This window comes from Oratosquilla oratoria, chromosome 2 (genome assembly GCF_046742065.1).
Source record: "Oratosquilla oratoria isolate Oo_2021 chromosome 2, ASM4674206v1, whole genome shotgun sequence".
Classification (NCBI taxonomy): Eukaryota; Metazoa; Arthropoda; class Malacostraca; order Stomatopoda; family Squillidae; genus Oratosquilla; species Oratosquilla oratoria.
Window position 1 is genome coordinate 79,711,625 of NC_134778.1, and position 15,000 is coordinate 79,726,624.

Sequence of the window (15,000 nt, forward strand, 5' to 3'; positions counted from 1 at the left end):
CGATGACACAGACTTCTCAAAACTCGGGTGGTCAGGGTGACAGAAGAGGGGCTCCGCTCCCTTGACGTCAATTCCAAGGTCAGGCAAGGTCAAACGGAGGACGAGGACGGATGGGTTGGGGGGGAAGGAGAGTCGACACGGCCCTCCTCATTCCCTTCCGTTCGTTCTAACACGCGAAAGGAATGTGAGCAGCCATTAGGTGAAGAACATACGCCAGGACACACGCAGCTGCGGCCGAAGCCGTCATCTTTGTCCTATGCGTTTGGACTGTTGGGGCAGGTAACAGTCATTACAGGGAATCGGAGAGAAGTGCGGGATTCGAATCTATAACTAAACGAAGGCGAGACCACCATGCTTCCTATTACGCCACCAAAGCAATTAGCAGGCTTTGGGTGAGGAACAAAAAATGTAAAAACACGGCTTGGACCTTTTTTTGGACCCAAGTTTGTCCCTCAGCCGAAAAAATCTTTTGGTCTTTAGCCAGAAGATCCCGGGAAGCACGTGGCGACAGACACATTAGACAAGAGTGGGGACAAGAGACAGAAGAAGGGATGGAGGGAAGTAGGTAACGAAGTAAAAGATCGACTTTGTCTACAACTTTTCATTTCCCCTCGATGACGCCGATAACGGACTTTGTTCTGGTTGATACCAGAGAATTCTATTCAGGGGAATAGGAAGTCAACCAAGGCCACTCTGGCCAGTACATAAACTGTAACAAATTTTAAATGTTAACCCATTCAACTCCGATGACAAGATGTCTTGTCATTTGGTCAAATAAAACAAAAAATCATAAAACACCAAAATGTTTGATCAAACACCAGAAAAATATGACATCAGTCCTCGAGGACTGACGTCATATTTTTCTGGTGTTTGATCAAACATTTTGGTGTTTTATGATTTTTTGTTTTATTTGACCAAATGACAAGACATCTTGTCATCGGAGTTGAGCATGCACGCTGCAATCACCTCAGCGATGTTCATTAGAATTCTTACCCCGTGAATAATTTTTTCGGGATTAACCCCTTTGCTCCTGTGACGTACTCTGTATATTCTATTCTAGTTGACGTTGCTGAAGAATTGTCACAGCGATCGCCATGACGAACCAAAGGGGAATCGACAATGATATTGAAAATACTATGATGAAGTTATAAATGTAAATATTTCGATGCCAGCGAGATTCAGACGTAGAGGAGAAGAAGAAAAGGAAAAGGAAGGAAAAGAGAAAGAGGACGAGGATGAGGAAGAACACAACGAAGAAAACGTTCAAGAAAGAAAATTATACGAACCGGAGTAGGTCGCAAAGCTAAACCACGAGACACCAACACGAGTGAAGATTTCTTAAAGAAGTTAATTAAGAAAGACTCTGCCGGGAGCTCGATGTAGATGGCTACAGCCCAGACGACCTGCAGCGTACTCTACGCCCGAAGAATCCGGTCACAGAGTCTCAGCGAGACCTCTCCAGTCACTATGTCGCAGCCGAGGCTTCCCCCACCAACGAAGCCTTCGGAAGCTCCTCACAAACTCCTTTCTCCAAGATGGTTCTCCCCAACCCAGCAATGTCGTAAGTCCGTCCTACTGCGCGTTTCCGTTTATTTTGCAATCGGAGATCCGCATTTGTCGCCAAAGTTATGACGGAAGATTTCTGGGCGGCCGGCGTCGGGAAGGAGGGAAGGAGGGATGGAAGAAAGGAGAGGAGAAGGAAGGAGAAAAGTAGGGAAGCAGGAAGTAGGGAAGGAGGGAAGGAGGGAAGGAGGAAAGGAGGGATGGAGGGAAGGAGGGAAGCAGGGAAGGGGGAGAGAAGGGAAGTAGGGAGGGAGGAGAGAAGTGAAGGAGGGCAGGAGGAATGAAAGAAAGGAATTAAGGGAAGGAGGTAAGGAGGGAAGTGGGAAAAGAGGAAAGTAGGAAAGAAGAAAAGTAGGGAAGGAGGAAAGAGGGGAAGTAGGGAAGGAGGAGAGAAGAGAAGGAGGGCAGGAGGAATGAAAGGAATGAATGAAAGGAAGGAATTAAGGGAAGGAGGAAAGTAGGAAAGAAGGGAAGTAGGGAAGAAGGAGAGAAGGGAAAGAGGGTAGGAGGAATGAAAGGAAGGAATTAAGGGAAGGAGGTAAGGAGGGAAAGAGGGAAAGGGTCACATAGAATGGTAGAAAGAAGAGGAGAGAAGGCGAAGAGAGTGATCAACAGAAAGAAGAATGGAATAGTAAAGAAGACAAAAAAAAAAAAAAAAAAGAGGAATGTAAACCAAAGAAAGGAAATAGAATGGAGGATATATACATACATACATATATACATATCATATATATACATATCATATATATACATATCATATATATATATATATATATATATATATATATATATATATATATCTTGATGGCCTAGTTGTTAAGTCACTGTCGCACTTATGAGGACACCCGGTTCGAGTCCAGGGTAGTACCACATTTCAATTTCAAGCATGCTGACCTTTGATGGCTTAGAATTAAAGTGTATTGTGGTTGTTTAAATGTATATATATATATATATATATATATTTTTTTTTATCTCCCGGTCAGGAACAGGGGAAGCAAAAGAAAAACCATGGAAGAATAAAAGGAAGATACTCGTAATAGGAAAAAAATGTAAAGGAACTAATCATAAATGTTCATGTTTAGATAAATATTTAATATAATGGAGAGGAGAAAGAGAATTTGAGAGTAGGGGCATAAAAGGCAAGAAGGAGGAGGGGCAAAGGATAAGGAGGGGCGGTGTGGGAGTGGATTGGAGAGAATAATACTGATGGAAAAGAAATATAAGCTCCGCATATTTTTCTCTATTGGGAATCTCTACAATTAGGAAATATCCAATATTCGCAATGTAAAGTTCCAAAATCTACAAAATGACGGATACCAAATGCGCTTTCCAATATTGTTTTTTTTTTTTCGAAAAGAGATATTTGTTTGGAATATTGAGGGTCTTCGAGTTTTAAAATTCCCGCAAAGAGAAAACCACCTGTACAAGAAAGACATCTTTATACATGACTTTCACAACAGATCCTGATAAAAAAAATATTATGATGATATGCACTAACCTTAACAATGCATTATTTGGAGTATTCCCTTGTTCAGATACACAAAACTACTGGTATAGTTTAAGTATTGACTGTACCATTTAAGTCCAATTATACCTTTTATTCAAAGCTTCTATGCACCGCAACAACAGCATTACCAACAAGGAACACTGCCTACCATGGAATATCACCAAAATAAATAGCACCTTCCCCTCTTCCCAATACCGATCTTCAATTTGCCTTAAACCACAACTTACATAAAATTTCTCTTCCCCCTCCTTCCTCTCCGTTTCCTTCCCCAATTCCGTTGTTTCTTATCCAGTCTTCTTCCCTTTTCACTTTCGTCCACTCCCCGTCTTTCTCCGCAGACTCTTCCACAATTGCCCCTTCCCCCTTCCTTCCTTCCTCTCTTGAACATCCACTATTCTCCTCTCCACCCACCTCGTCCTCCCTTCCCTTTACCTCTGCACTTTACCTTCCTCCTTCTTCCTGCAGAGCCTTACTTCAGCACGTTCTTTCCAATTCTTCCCCCTTCCCGCTACCTACTCCGCCTTCCATTCCTCCTCCTCGGTCCTCCTCCAGTTCCGCAAAATTACTGCCTCCGGGAAGGTATTTATGCGTCACTGAGGCAATGTCCTTCCTTGCCGCACGCCCACGGTGGCGGCGACCGACGATGGCGACATATGTGCGGGCGCGCGGACGCATGACACCCCCGGCGAGGACGCCCACGAGGTAAGACGTGGAGGTCCAGGAGAATCCTAAGTTCCGCATATTACGATCTATTCGGCCGTGGTCGACGTAGGTTCTTCGCCGGAAGACGCCTATTGGAGTTGGTTTTCGTGAATAACATCGAATCCAAGACTCAATGACGATGGTCATAAGAACAGAAGAGTGGAGGAGAGCGCAAGAGACCACAATGCTTATACTAGGCAGTTCCATGTCCCTTACCAGCTTTAATCCCTATCCATATAGTTATCCAATCTTCTCTTAAGACAAGCAATTGTTGCTTTCCGTACAGACCATCTTTTTTATAAAAGAAAATAGTTTTCGCATTTTTAGAAAGTATTTGTGGAGAATGGTTGCATATGGATGATGTTGTGACTGCATGAGGAGGAATGGGCGGGGGGGTGGGGGGTGGGGTAGTATGTGTGAGTAAATTTTGACGCAGCCCGAAGGGATTTCTCCCCGTCCTCGCCTTATATGCAAAGGGGGACGGAGAGGGGGGGTCGCCGATTAAATGAAGCGGCCTTGCTGTGGATGTACTGTGTCTTGCGACACTGCTTCTGACCCAGGGCGGTGGGCAGGGTGCAGGGATGACCCGTCATCCAGGAGGTGCTCAGATGAGAGGGAGGGTGGGAGGGGTGTGGAGTGTAATTAGGGATGAAATGGGTGGGAGTGTTTTTATGCCTTTCCCTTTTTGGCTACCTCCCTTGGAAGGGGGAAAAAGCCTTGGTATATGTATGTATGTATGTATTTGTCTTACAGAAAAATCAACTTGTATAACTAGTCTACCTCTTCAAGAAAGCTATATAAAATGGGTAAAGTCAGGCTATAGAAGACAAATGAAAAGATAAATAATACTAATTACTTCTCTCAACAAATTAGGAAACTAACTGTCCTCCTTGTCCAGCTTTACTACAGAGCAAGGAGAAAGGTATGGGAGCAGATGTCTGTGACCAAAGAATGTGTTCCACTTTCATGGTATTATTATAATTTTTTTTCATATCTACTCTTAAAATTTGTTCTGCCACACTTAAACCCTGTTCATACTAGCGGTTTGAACCGCGCAGAAACTGGGGCGGTACCGCATAATCAAGGAAAAACTGCGCGGTTGTGTGTGTGAACGCCTCCATTGGATCCGCTAGTGTGAATAGGGCTAAATTTACATTCAGCTTTCTCTCTTATTTGTCATCTAAAGTACTATCTACCTACACACACACACACACACACACACACACACACACACACACACACACACACACATATGCACACACACGTGCACACACACGTGCACACACACATGCACACGCACAAAAACGTACCACACACACACACACACACACACACATAAAACATCCATGTTACACATGTTAATACACTAACTCCTCGATTCACACCGTGGAGAGGTGGGTACCATTCCCGACACCACTATCACCACCACCTACAACAACAACAACAACAACAGCAACACAAACACCAACACCACAAAAACCTACAACACCACCATTATCACCATCACCACCACCCAAAACAACAACAACCTGATTACCCAAAAAACTTTAGTACCCCCGGCGTCCAATACACTAATCACCACATGCATCGCTCTTGGGGTGTCATTGTCATTCCCAGTAGCAATGTTTACCCCTGACTTCCTTTACAATGGAATATCCAGGCCATCATTTGCAGCCATTAACACTTCACCGAACATATCACAGGGATGGCTACAAGCTGTCGCACACATAGCGAGCTGGTTCAATATTCAATATATATTGCCAAAGCGACAACCACAGCACTTCCTCAGAATCTTCCAAATAACGTAAACTTAAATTTCTGAGGATCGTTATCGGTGATACGGGTACAGTGGGCAAATGTGGACGCTCTGGCGATGATTAACTTTACCCAGATATGGTCTGCCTTCCTCTCACATTTTCTTATCTGCAGTTCATTCATTTTAACTTCTCTCGTGCTGCCAAAAGATTTTATTCACCTCCTGGCTATTCTATGATTACGAAGAGATCATCTCTACCAAGATACCATACTTAAGCAATGTGGTCGCTTAAACAGCATTTTTCGAACTCCTTTTTTTTGTAAGTATTCCAGGGAACTAGTCGAAGACCCACTACTTACGAGAAAAAAAAAAAAAAAAAAAAAATCGAGATAAAATACCACGTTTCTGCCATCTTTGAAATTCAGAGGTAAGAACGTAATAAGTAAACCTTAGATATGTCTACTTGCACTCCCAAGTGATCTGCCTCCTCCAACTTGTGTCTCTCTCTGCAAGCGACCACATGCTACGACCTCCTCTACAACAGAAGCTTTCTTAGCCTGAAGACCATACAAGAAAGTAACCTGCCCACAATTGATCCAAACCTTCACCAGAAACCTGTCTCAGCGTGTATGTTGTCTCCAGCTTCTCTCCAGTAGGTAGCCTGCTCTCTCTCTCTCTCTTTCCTTCTCTCTATCTATCTCCCTGCTCTCTCTCCATTTATCCCCCGTCTTCCTCCTCTTCTCCCACCGGCATTGCCCACTTTGTAATGCGTTTTAGCCAAGTAAAAGCATCAAACAGGCTGTAGATACACAATGCACAAAAGCAGCAAGGGATTCTTCACAATAGAAGATAATGGAATAATGATAAAGTCGAAAAAATAACGACAATAATCCCTGCAAATGAAGGACTGCACATTTCAAACGCTACAAAAATAATAATGTTTTCATAAACAGATACTTGTGACATTAGACAAATGCATCGTTCAGGTCAGTACGAGATGACAATAGCACGCACATAATAATTTGTTATAACCATTCCATGTAAATGGAAACGATCAACGACGATAACAATTATGCACTGCGAATTCACATCACAGAGCAGATCTAGACTTTATCGAATTTTGTGTTCTACAATCTATATTTTGTTCTAGAAATATCTTGTACAATCTAGGTGGTGCGGGGACTGATCCAAAACAACCTTCAGCTGCGTTCGAAGTCGTCACCTTTGCCTTACATGTTAGGAGTTCAAGACCATGATTAGGTATGATCAGTTGCTGTCAGGTTCGAACGGGGGTCCACGGTAAAGGAAGAATGACTGGAACTGGCTTATTACTCGGTACACTTAAGGTGGCAGCACACTAGGCTAGCAAGCTCCTTGCTTTTGCTACTTCGTTTGAATAGAGACGACTTCGGTTACAATATTCTAGATTTTCGTAAGAACATCTCAACAATGTGTCTAACATTTGCTTAGGTTTAACTTCTAGGTCGTCATCCAGCCTCTCACTATATAATACAAGAGTAATTTGACATTTGAAAAATTGAAAAACAAGATCGTAACCGAAGCACTCTTAACTTAAACGAAGCAGGAAAAGCAAGTAGCATGCTAGCTAGAAATGCCTAGCGTGCCACCATCTTTAATCAGCTGCACTTCATTATATATATATATATATATATATATATATATATATATATATATATATATATATATATATATATATATATGTGTGTGTGTGTGTGTGTGTGTGTGTGTGTGTGTGTGTGTGTGTGTGTGTGTGTGTGTGTGTGTGTGTGTGTGTGTGTGTGAGTGTGTGTGTGCGCGCGCGCGCGTGTGTGTATGTGTTCGTCAAGACTAACGAAAAGAAAACAGCATCCCATAAGGCCGGCCTGTAGGATGCAATACCAAACGAATGAAAACCAGAGGGTGACAATACACTGCACAGGGCACATTTGCCACAACACTGCCGCTTACACGGCAATTTGCGGTGACAATGCCGAGTATACGACCATAATATCGCGTTAAAAGGGAGGGACCCCCGACCTTTTTATCGCCAGACAGACGTGTGCCGCAATACTTTAGTGTCATATATTTAGTCGGAAATCTAAAATGTAATTACTGTGGCGGTAGTGCTAGGTGTTCGTAAGGGTAGGGGGACGAGTGAGTGGGTAGGTACGGGATAGGATGTAGGTAGGATGTAGGATATAGGATATTAGAGATAGGAAGTAGGAAATGGGAGGTAAGGAGTAGGAGGTAGGAAGGGTTAAAGGGAAGTATGTGATAGGAGGTAGAGGGACGAAAAAGGAAAAGGGAGTAAGATTGGGGCCACACACACACACACACACACACACACACACACACACACACACACACACACACACACACACACACATATATATATATATGTATATATATATATATATATACATATATATATATATATATATATACATATACATACATATACATATATGTATGTATATATATATATATATTATATATATATTATATATATATATATATATATAGAGAGAGAGAGAGAGAGAGAGAGAGAGAAAGGACCAAATAAGAGAAATAGGATAATGAAAAGAGAGAGGACATCATGGGGCCAAGGTAGCCGAGTACTCAAAAAGAGAAAAAGTTGATCATATTCGGTGAATGAAGGATAACAAAGAAACCAGATTGAAGAAAAAAAACACGAGGGTTAAGGAGATCAATAAGATACAAGATAATCAACAAAGAAAATGAATGTAAAGTTACGGCACAGAAACGAAAAGGAAGGAAAAAAACCCGAAGAGAATAGATAGGGAACAAAAATAAAGGCGAGGTGAGGAGCCTACCCCAGGAGGCGCTGAGTAGCTTTGGCCGAGGTCGTCGCTTTGGCCCTATTATGCGGTTTGGGGACTGTTGGAGCAGGTAACAGTCAATGCTGGGTATCAAAGAGTATTGCGGGATTCGAACCCACAAATAAGCGGATGCGAGACCAACACGGTTCGGATCAAGGCCATTATGGCACAAATAAAGTGATAAAGGTAAAGTCAGTAAGCAAAAGATAAACAAAGGTGAGAGAGGAGGAAGGCACAGAAGTAAAAAGGCATGAAGAAGACTGGAATTTATGTTGTATATAATTCGTCGTCAGGTACAGAGTAACGGAAGAGCACTATATTAAAAACTGACACCTATTAAACTACAACAAATGATGCAGAAACGTTTGAAAAAATTATGTGACGTTAGTGATATTGGTTGGTGATTAGTGTATGAGGAGATGTAGTGGATCTGAAAGTTTCAGTGGCAGTGCTAGTGATAGCGATAATAATGGTAAGTGGTTGTAACAAACGTAGTGGTAGTTGTGATAGTGGAACTGGAAACAGAATCTAGAGTGTTTGTAGCAATGGCAATTTGGTGGTGGCGGTGGTAGTGAGGGTGTTGGTGGTTTTGCTGATTGTGGAAATGACATTTTGGTGGTGGTGGTAGTGATGGTGGGAGTGGGGGTGGTGGTGTTGGTGGTACTGATGATGGTGATGGTGGTGGAGAAGGAGCTGGTGGTATTGATGTTGGTGAAGGTAAAGGAGCAGGACCTGGTGTTGGTAGTAGTGGTGATGGCAGTGGTAGTGATGATGGTATTCGCCGCGTCCCTCTCGGCTTGTTTCCTCAGGCCTAAGCGTTGGAAATACGAACACAGATCCTTGTACGTGGGTTAGACCTAAGCACTTGGTGCTTTCAACATATCTCCATTCGTATGCATGTAAGCACAGTGTGGAGTGTAATTACTTAAGGGTGGCTGGACTTAAGCTAATAAACTAACCTTGCAGGATTAGCTGCTTGTAGCCACATATTTAATGGGATTCTCAAGCTCAAAACCCTAACAAAATATCTGAGCGATGGAGCTCTCTTCCAAAGGGGCCGGTCCTCATACTTATTAGTTCAATTATTTATTGTTCCTGCGTTGATTTATCTTTACGGTAGCAGCCAGTGACTTCGGACTATCAAAGTGGTGAAGATGGTGGTGATGATGGTGGTGGTGGTGGGGGTGATGATGGTGGTGGGGGTGATGATGGTGGTGGTAGTGGTGGTGATGATGGTGGAAGTGGTGGTGATGATGACGATGATGATGGTGGTGGAGGTATTGGTGTTGATGTCGGTGATGATGGTGGTAGTGGTGGTGGTGATGATGATGAAAATGATGACTACGATGACGACGACGATGACGATGACGATGATAACTGTTATGATGATAACGGTGACAATGAAGGTAAGGGAGATTGTGATTGTGACGGTGGTGATGATGATGATAATAATAATGGTGATGACGAAAGTGACGGAGATTGTGATGGTGGCGGTGATGATGAAGGAGACGAGAGCGCTAATGATAACTCTAAATACCAACGCTCATGATAATGATGACACCAATAAAACTGGTTACATTAATGTGGTCACGTCTATTCCCATAACATTTCCAATTTTGATGATTACTTTTAACAGAACTTTGACAACAATCAGCTAAAGCGATGAAATCATAACGTTAAAGCTACCCATCCGATATAACAAGTGCCTAATACCGAAAGCACAATCATGAAAAATACTGTACTAATACTCTTTATTGAGTTTCAATTATGAAATGCATTGGTCAACTGAAAGACCATCAACCGTATTCATCGCACGAATAAACATTTTAGCAATCAACTATAGTACTAAAAAGAACAAGACAATGATAATGTAAATACAAAATATTTTTTCGATCATACACAACTAAAACATATGCATGCGGAATAAATGTATATACACTGAGTATACCTTTGTATTTAATATATATATATATATATATATATATATATATATATATACATATATATATATATACATATATATATATTGCATTTCATCAACCTGCTTTCACCTATCTGAGGTATAGCCCCAATTATCTAAAAAACTTACGAGAACAACATTCGTGTAGATCAATGCAGATTGAACTTACTATGCCCATGTTCGCAGACACAGACACACACACACACACACACACACACACACACACACACACACACACACACACACACACACACACACACACACACACACACACACACACACACACACACACACACACACACACACACGCTTCGATGGCGCAGTAGTGGTGGCGTTCGCAGCCGTCGCTACGGCGGTCCGAGTTCGAATCCTGCCCAGGGCTGAAATAATTTCAGTATCGCTGCGCTGCAAGTCCTTACTCCAACTCTCGTGGGTGGGGAGTTAGGTGTGTGTGTGAGTGTAAGGTCACAGCATTACCCATAGATAGGTCATATATGAGCTTTGAGCTATCTTCCGGGAGGGAAAATAGCTGTGGATCACGAGTCCAACACGTGATTCAAGACCATGGTGAACCACACATACACACACACACACACACACACACACACACACACATATATATATACACACACACACACAGTATGCATTCAGGCTGAAGGAGACCTAAAGGAAGATTACGCACAGAGGTTCTGAATCTCGTGTAAGACAAAAAAACGCAACCAGAAATGGACCTGACAAAGGTTAAATACAAATGAAACATTAATGTCTCAACGATGGAAATAAAACTATATCAGTCGAACGAACCATACCAACCCCTGACGATATTAAATTGAATTTTTTTTTTTTTTATTAGTTTCACATTTTCCTCTTCTGTCTTAAACATCACTCTATTCTTCACGTCCTCTTTGTTCACGAACACCTTCATCTGCCCTTCCAAGAAAGTCCTTTGGTGTATTGAAACTCTTACCACATTTCTCTTCTTTCGACTTTTCTTCTTATATATATTTTACCTATTTATTTTTCTTTTTTCATTCGTACGGCAATTCCCTCCCCCTTTCTTTGCCCTCCATCCTCTAACTTTCTTCTCTACATAGCAAGTCCTCCATTTGGCTTCCACTTCCCTTGGTCAAATGGTTCATCGAAAAGACTTTAAAAGCACCATTTGCTGGTAGTGGTCCTCAACCCATAAGCGGTGACAAATTATATATATATATATATATATATATATATATATATATATATATATATATATATATATATATATATACTAATAAGATAGTAGCTTCTGTCTGTCTATTTGTCTGTTTGTTTGTTCACGAACTCCTCCTAGGGTTTTGGAGATAGACCCCCATAACCATATATATTCTGATACCCTATCACTCCAGGTACTTGGATAACTATATTTCATTTCCAAAAAAATATTATTTTGGCTAGGGTTAAGGGTTAAAGGGGTATGGTGTGGTAACACGCCACTACTGTAGTGCCTTCTTAACACGATTGGCATTTTGTGACAAAAATTACTTTGATTAAAAAAATCATTGTATGTGTTCATACATATTATTTATATTGTGAAATTAATGTTGCCACAAACTATGATAGCTTTTGTAAGGAGAAAGTATGTAAATGTAAAATTATTGTATAATTTTACCAAATGTTTAAATATTGGTTATTTATTATTATTATTATTATTTTTACTTTGTCGCGGGCGATATTACACTTAAGTTCAAATATAATGAAAAGTTGGTTCAGTTCTTCTTTTACGGCCGAATATATTCTATTTCCAAAGGGCGTCTCCCTCCTCAAATTTATTTTTTCTTACTTTTTTAACATTTTATTTGTGTTACATTTTCCATTGAGTTATATCAAAATGAAAATGATCATCATTTGCCCGCAGTAACGCGCGGGTAATTTGGCTAGTGTATACATACATACATATATATATATATATATATATATATATATATATATATATATATATATACATATATATTTATATATATATATATATATTTACAGTATATATATATACATATATATTATATATATACATATATATATATATACATATATATATACATATATATATACATATATATATATAATATATATATATATACATATATATATATACAGACAGAGATACATGAAATCTACATGGCTACAATTAATAGGTCTTATTTAGATGAGTAAAAACCTAGACATTCACGGCTGCAACTGTTTTTGCATAACCTTCTTGTAGTCAGGCGAGTAATTTACCCAAAGAACCTCTTCTCATCCAAAGGCTTAACATGCATTCCATCAAATAAATGCTCACTTCAAGGGTACGGATCTATGCCAGCTTAACACAGAGGAAACGTTTGCTTAGTGTAAAACTGATAAACGTACAAATGCGGACATCCGCATCTGTTCCATGACAATTCGGAACTCTGGAAATGCTATATTCTTCATTGTTAAACAATATGCCTATTTCTTTTTACGTTATTCTTTTTATAATAAAGGTATTTTTACTGACAACTATTAAATATATTTGCCCAGTGTAATGTGTTATGCTTCAGGTGTGTGTAACGTTAACCACGGTGAAATATGTAGAGCAGTGTTGCCAGTTCCCACAAATGAGATTTTTTCCACAAAATTCCCACAAGGAAATCTAGATTTCTACATTTTCCCACAAAAGGAAGGAATTATTGTATGCACAAATAAGTTCATTGCAGCATATAATTTGCTCACAAAACATACCATGTGAGCAAATTTCTCCCCACAAATTTGTGGAAAATTCCCACAAAATGGCACAGGTGATGTAGAGTCTATTATGGGGCCTGAGCTGTATATGATATATTCTTTATCATCACACCTATCCAGGTAGACTTACTCTCGTCATTATGAAATCCTCCCGTCTACTTTCTACTTCTACTCTCCTTGTCCATTCAATGTCTTCTTTGATATCTTTAGTCGTCACTGTAATCCTCTCCTGTCTTTCTGTTTCCATTCTACTTCTCCTTTCAATATATTCTTCACTGGTAGCATTTGATCTACTAATATGATACTTATATGCCTTTCACCCAGTTACGGTTTTCTTTTTTAATACGATTTGCTTTGTCACTACGCTCCATATCCACATAAATTTCCTTTCAGCCACCTTCGCTTCATCATCTTTAACATTAAATTTTCTTCAACCTCTTCCAGTTGTTTCCTTTACTTTCCTTTGGTTCCCTCTCTACCTCACTTTCTCCTCCTACTCCTCCTCTTCCCTCCCTCACTTTCTCCATCTCCCTCTTCCCTCTTCCTCCTCCCTCTCCCATCCCTCTTCATCTCGCTTTCACCTCTATTCCTCTTCCTCTCCTTCTTTACCCCTTCCAGCCTTTCTCTTCCACATCTTCCCCTCGTCCCCTTCCTCTTCCTCTCTCTCTTTATCCACTTTCCCCTTTCCTTCCTTTCTCTTCCACATTCTTCCAGCCGACCCCATTTTCTTGTCCGGCTGGTCACTTCAACTGCTCAAGTAGTTACTTTAAGTGGTCGTCTTCTCCTTCTCCAGACTTTTGTCATCCTCAAGGAAAACATCCGACGTTAAGTGAAATGAGCGGCTCTTTCTTTTGTTCTCGGCTCAAAATTGATGGAAAACGTTTCCGTACCGTTGGAGCACAATGGGGGGGGGGGTGGAGTTCGGGCGATCTTTCGGCATAGGCACTTTTTTACTCTCCACAAGGGGTAAGAAAAGAATGATATTATATATATATATATATATATATATATATATATTATATATATATTATATATATATACATATATATATATATTACATATACATTTATATATACATATATATATACATACATACATATACATATATAAATATACACACACACACACACAATTATATATATATATATATATATATATATATATATATATATATACACTTTTGGATATACATATGCATACTATTATATACATACATCGAATCACCCACAACTGATATATCCATATTCAAACACGCATACGCATACACACACAAACATACACACACACACACACTCACACGCTAATACACATCACTCTTCTCTCATTTGCTCTATCTGTTCAGCGAACAAATCCCTATCACAGCTTCACCTTTCTCAGGGGACCAACGGCGGGTGCCTCCTAGTCGTGGTTCCGCAAGTTGGCCTTCAAAGAGGATAATGTCCTTCCTTCAAGACCCGTCAATATCCTCATCTGTATCAGCAGGTGTCCAGTGACAGTGTCAGCCCTGAAGAAATGACACACCAGGTCGGGTGCAAGATCTTCATCAATTTCAATTGTATTCCCTCTTACCTGGGACATTTGACAACCGAGGACTGCTCCGCTAATGTAAACCCAATGAGGATCGTTGCCAGATGTTGTGGGGCTTCGGGTTTCCAGTCAATGGAACTCGTTATCTATGATACTGTAATGTCGATAACTTGTAAATACTTAGCAGATAAGAGATAGTTTCAAATGATGTACGCTTTTTAATATTCCTCAGCAAAATTATTTTTCGTTCATCTGAGTGTTATCTTCTGCGATTACAATATTGAAATGGATTTTTTTTTTTTAACTGTTATAAATGTCTTGTGTTTTTAATCTCATTGTTGGCACAGACTTAATTCGCTCAAGGAAACGCTGACGCACTGAAGAGACGAGTCATCATACAGATCAT